General features: G+C 40.9%; 1 long non-coding RNA gene across 1 annotated transcript; it reads right to left on the bottom strand.

Annotated features, from left to right (window-relative positions):
• Positions 1-1,052: 1,052 nt before the first annotated feature.
• LOC143104519 (uncharacterized) lies at positions 1,053-2,022 on the bottom strand. The gene is made up of 3 exons (XR_012983084.1): positions 1,997-2,022; positions 1,296-1,355; positions 1,053-1,176 (listed from the first exon to the last, which is right to left on the bottom strand). It is a non-coding gene; the product is annotated as an uncharacterized LOC143104519 (long non-coding RNA).
• Positions 2,023-5,868: the final 3,846 nt, after the last annotated feature.

Below are 5,868 nucleotides of genomic sequence, written 5' to 3'. Positions count from 1 at the left end.
TAGTACAGTGGTCGGCGAATAGTTGCCCGCGGGCCAATTTTGTAATGTAAATGGTTTGTTGTGACGGGTAAGAACCCATGCTGCTTTAAGGGATGCACTCGTAACCCTTTGCTGCTCGGTGAGTGATTAAACTAGTATTTTGGTGCTGTGTGCATATCCAGCCTCCAATGCTTTAATTGTATGCGTTCGCACCTCTGTCCCAGGAGGATACCCGTTTTCGAACTGTCCATGTTTTGTCTCATGGTGTCTTCTGATGTTGTATTCTTTGCAAACGGCAGCCTCGTTGCAAATGAGACACGTAGGTAGGGCTGCACGATTATGGGCAAAATGATAATCACGATTATTTTGATCAATATTGAGATCACGATTATTTATCACGATTATTAATTCATTTTGGTGACAAAAATATTTTTTCCCTTAAACATATTGGACTTGCTATCTGGCTCACCCAAATTCTTTTTCTCACATTTACTCCTCAAAATTACTGCAAATATAGATTGACTGCGATTTCCAAACTTCCAGCTTGCAACTTTGTTAATATTTGGGGAAACGTTAACGGCAACACAGTAATTACAACAAAGTATTAAGAAATACTGTTAATTTGATGCTTTTTAATTCATTTATAAATGGTGCACTGTCACTTTAAGACCCTTTGCCAGATCCACTCAAATAGCCTATGGCTAGTGATGTGCCCGCTCAGTTTGTAAATGGTCAGTAATGGGAACTGTTGCCATTGCGCTCTCTCTCGTGCACGCTCAAATGCGTTCCCAATTAAATGGAGTAGCATAACGTAGTTAGATCTGCTGCAATTGAGATACTATGTATCTCGATGTAACAAGCTGTTTTGACATTGACATTGTAAACGTTCTTTAGGAAGAGTGTAGAGCAGTTTGCAGTAGCCTGAAGTTAACCCAGGGCCGTTTCAAGGAATTTGGGGGCCCCAAGCAAAATGGACATGGAGCCCCCCCACACACACACACCGCACGCAAAGCCTACAGGAACCACAGCATAGCCATACAGTTTAAGTTCACCCACACTTTATATAAATAAAAAATGTTGACAGTGTTGCATATATATATTGTGCATTAGTTTTGAACATTTGCAAAAACACCACCATACTATAAAATCCAATGTCAGCTTCTTCCTCATGAATGGAGGATGAAGTTTATGGTGTTCCTGGGAAAATAATTGAAAAAAAATCTGAAATTACCTGTGAAGTACATTTGACCATTTCACTGTTAGCATATTGGAAAAGGTCATTAACAGCTCAGCTCAGTGAGAGAAATTCACTCTACCTTCATCAGTGGAGGTATCCTTAGGAAGAGCCTGAGGGCTAAGAAATTTAAGCAAAGCACCTTGAGGGAGAAAGAAAAGATATGTTAGCATTTCCATATTTTGATATTTAGAAGGGATGCAGCTACTTTCTACCAATGCTTACTGTAAAAACATCCCATGCTAATGTTATACATTAACCTAGGCCTACTTGTAGCTTAACATAGCATTTAAAAGCATTCTGCTGTTTGAGAATTAGACAGACGCACCTGGTGCTTTAAAGACAGTAAACAGCTGGCGTGCACGAATACTGCTAGACATGAATGTTCCAGTCTGCTTTGATGCACGGAATTTATCGTGTGGTTTTCCTAACCCCCATTTGGTAAATAGATTATCACGGTCGAATAGTTAGTATAGCAGAGAAGCTATGCCACTTATTAAAACCTATTACAAAGCTATAGCAATGTTATGTCATTAAATACGCTAAACAGTGATTCTGGAAAGATCTGCGTCTTCCTTATCCCGTTAATAAACATATTACAGTATGTAACCATATTCCGTCCGTTTGGAAAAAAAGTTGCGCTAACTGTTCTAGTTTGTTACAAGCAGCATTGGCCGTCAAGCAGGTAGTTAACATAAAAAATTTTTGCTAGGCTAGCCTTCCTGCTGCGACATTACACCATTACAAGTAGAGCTATTTTATCCAGTGTAATTTATCACTTACCACTATCTTGTTTTTTCTTGTCATCCTCTTCCTTTCTCTTCTTTCTTTTCTGGCTTACAGACGCATAACTCCGCTTCATTATGACTGCCTGTTTTATATTTTCGCGGCAGCAGAGATCACAAACCTGGCTGGCTGGCTGCTGTCAGCGACTACTGAGAGGGGCCCCCTTGAGGGGGATCCCGGTATTGCCGGTAACAGTGTCGTTGCACTTTACTGCATTGACTATCAAAGGGGCGCTCACAGTTTGTCGTTGCATTTTATTCTTAACCAGTCGTTGTCTTGGGGCCCCTGGCCAGCTCGGGGCCCCAAGCAATTGCTTGGTTTGCTTGCCTTCTAGCGACGGGCCTGAGTTAACCACAACGTCGTCTATCGTTGGAAAAAAAATAGCTAGCTATGATAACCTAATTATATGCTTGGCAGGCCGGATTAAAGTGTGGCGGGCCGGATCTATGATAAACTAATAAATGCTCGGCGGGCCGGATTAAAGTGCGTGGTGGGCCGCAGTTTGGACACCCCTGGTTTAGTCATTCGTTGATATGTAAAACACTGACGTGTAGGCTACAATTTCATTATTGTTCACTCGTTTTGAGTAGGCTGTGTCTTGAAATGCATATGCATTGTAGGTTGCACATGTATCTTATAAAATACATGAATATAACGGATCCCATCGTTAGCTCAACTCTTATTATAGGCTATATCGGAGGAATCAAACAAGGACTAAAAGTTAACGTGATAAAAAGGCATGTGTGGTTTCATGGATGCATGCAGGCACATTGTTTTGTAGCGGAGTGTTCTATGGGTTGCCAGGTTGGTTCAATGGGTAGAGCACGCATTTTTAATATTGCTCGATCACGCAAATTTGATCGTGGGAAGCCAAAATCGTGATCGTGATTAAAATTCGATTAATTGTGCAACCCTACACGTAGGCTTGGCATTAAAAATACTCTGGTAAAAGTAGAAGTACTGATTTAACTTCTTTACTCAAGTAAAAGTAACAAAGTACAGGCTTGGAATTTTACTTAAAGTATAAAAGTAAAAGTAGTCTTGTGAATGACAACCATTTTTTATGCAACAGTTCCTGGACCATACAAATGTTACTAGAGTGCAAGAGTGCCAGTCTCTCTTTTTAAATCTTCCCATAACCTGTTGGGCCATTTCTAGCCGTGGGTAAACTATGAATTCTGTGATCATGGTAAGGTGGACTGCCATGTGTTATCAGATTTTTAGAAAAGGCATTCAGAACATGTTTGATGATGGTGGAGGTTATTGTCCAATGTTTATAACAATACAAGTGGCATTACGTGGTTCATAGAGTGTTGAGTGTACATATTGTTATTGTGGATAATACAGTGTGATTTTTAAATGTTTGTAGTTGTAATTAGTGAATAAACTCTTTTAAGAGGTGGATAAACACTAATAAGAGGCAGACAAACTGTGTTTACTTGTGTTTAGCCTCCACTACATCCCTGTTCAAGACCCAATGCTGCATCTACTTATTGCTAAGGATATAGACTACTCTGCAGCTAGAAGTTAGGGAAGCACCAAAGGCGAGGAGAGGAGAAGGGCATTTTGACTAAATTTAATTGAGACATACTACAACAGGGGTCGGCAATTACGTTTGGACCCGGGCCAATTTCTTTTCAGACAATGGCATCGCGTGCCATAGCTTTTGTAATGGGGGGGGGGGGGGGGGGGTTATAGGCCTACTATTTAAATTATTAAATTATATTAAAATAAACATCATCTAACTTTTAAAATGCATTTAATTTAATTCCATTAAAAACGTTTATTTGCTTATGTGCGCTGTTTTTATGCCGCCTGCTGCATCTCCTGTCGTCTCTCATGAAACAGGCGACTTGCCTAGCAACCTGCCGTAGCTACTGTATACAAATATTATTCTTCTGGATGACGTGTAAATGATTAGCTGAACATTGCTATATGCTAGTTATCGATGCAAAATGTCGTTGTCGAAAGCCTTGAAAAGAAAAATTTATTCAGAATGCAGGACCTACAAAGAAGAATGGAAGCAGAGGTATGCTTTTTTCCTGCCTGCATTTATTAACACAATAATTTGTACTTCTACTTGAGTACGGGAAGTGAGTACTTTTGCCAAGCAGCGCAACTTCAAACAATGCTTCGTTATTTTGATAGTCAGCGGCGCATTTGAAGGAATCTGCTTGCACGCGAGACCATATGGAATAGATATTCCACTAAATCATGCTTTACTAAAACCTAGCAGAGTATCTGCACTCGTTCATTATTTGAACTCATAGGCAAAGGGAAACTAACTTCACCATGGCGTCATAGTCAACGACAAAACATTTATACACAGTTAATTACTTTCACTATTGACTGACAATGGGTTACCTTTGAAAACATAGCCTGAAAAAAGCAACACTTACCCCAATAATATTCAAATGACTGAATAAAAAGACATTTATCCTGCAGAGGAGTTGCTGCTTACATCTCGTGACAGTACTTGTTCAGCTGTGCTTCATATGTGCCTTTAGCTATAGACCTGGTTTTTCTTGGTCAGTGGCGTAATGCATTTTAGATAGTGTATAGCGAATAGCAATTTTAGATAACACACCAGACCACATCTTAGGTTGTTAATTGCCACACCCCTGAGCGCATTGTTCAATAAAAGAGACGCGCATGGCGGAAACTCTGAGTGTAAGACAAGAATCCGCTTTGCGTCGGGACAAGAATACACTTTGCGCTGGGTCAAAATAGGCCCCTTAAGGTTATGGATAGGGATGGGCATCATTAAGAAATTATCGATATCGATGCCATTGTTGAGTCTGCTTATCGATGCGATTCCTTATCGATTCACATATCGATTCCTGTACCATTTGCTGAACACTTATAGGATGGCAGTGAGAGTGTTGGCTTTGAATGTCTAATTTAAAGTGGTTTTAGAGAATGAATATCAAGTGTGCAATATCAATACAGAAGTTGAATGCTTTAAAATTTCTAAAAAAGTAAACATTTCTAAAACAAAGCTTTGTATTGGAATCGTTAGTGGAATCGTTAACGTGTGGATGTGTACGATTCCGATGGATCGGAACGCTTGGAACCGATTCCTAACCGATACCTGGAACTGATTCCCAAGCCTAGTTATGGATTTCTACAGTCACACAGGTCCAGCAAAGAAAAATATTCAAACAGCAATATCATGCTTTTTAGCTCAGAGTAATCAGTTCAGCCCCAAAATGCCACCGACCCACTGGGAATTCGTTAATTCTCCCGACTCTCCCAATTATCACTCCGCTATTGATCTAGGCAATGAGGAGCAGTGGAGGACTCTCCTGTTGATCTAGGCCATGAGGAGCAGAGGAGGACTCTCCTGTTGATCAAGGCAATGAGGAGCAGTGGAGGACTCTCCTGTTGATCTAGGCCATGAGGAGCAGTGGAGGACTCTCCTGTTGATCTAGGCCATGAGGAGCAGTGGAGGACTCTCCTGTTGATCTAGGCAATGAGGAGCAGTGGAGGACTCTCCTGTTGCTGTATCAGCAGATGAGAAGGGCCTCTGCGTGGCAATTATGTGACTGGCTAGGCTCAGGTTGTTGGCTAGTTAAGCACAGTGATTCTACCGTCATGGAAACGCTACGTCACACTTCGGGACTCTATTATGTGACTGGCTAGGCTCAGGTTGTTGGCTAGTTAAGCACAGTGATTCTACCGTCATGGTAACGCTACGTCACACTTCGGGACTCTATTATGTGACTGGCTAGGCTCAGGTTGTTGGCTAGTTAAGCACAGTGATTTCAATGCTTTTGTGAGAAAGCACGCCATATGACAGCAAAAATTTCCCTGGCAGACCTTTACAAAATATGGCCGCTGTTTAAATGATTATATATAATGCTAACACC

This window comes from Alosa pseudoharengus, unplaced genomic scaffold (genome assembly GCF_046254945.1).
Source record: "Alosa pseudoharengus isolate Yale_2024_CS ecotype anadromous, Long Island Sound unplaced genomic scaffold, YU_APseudo_1.1 YU_APseudo_1.1_scf_5, whole genome shotgun sequence".
Classification (NCBI taxonomy): Eukaryota; Metazoa; Chordata; class Actinopteri; order Clupeiformes; family Clupeidae; genus Alosa; species Alosa pseudoharengus.
Note: the sequence above shows the minus strand (reverse complement) of the source record. Positions and strands in the feature narration are given on the sequence as shown.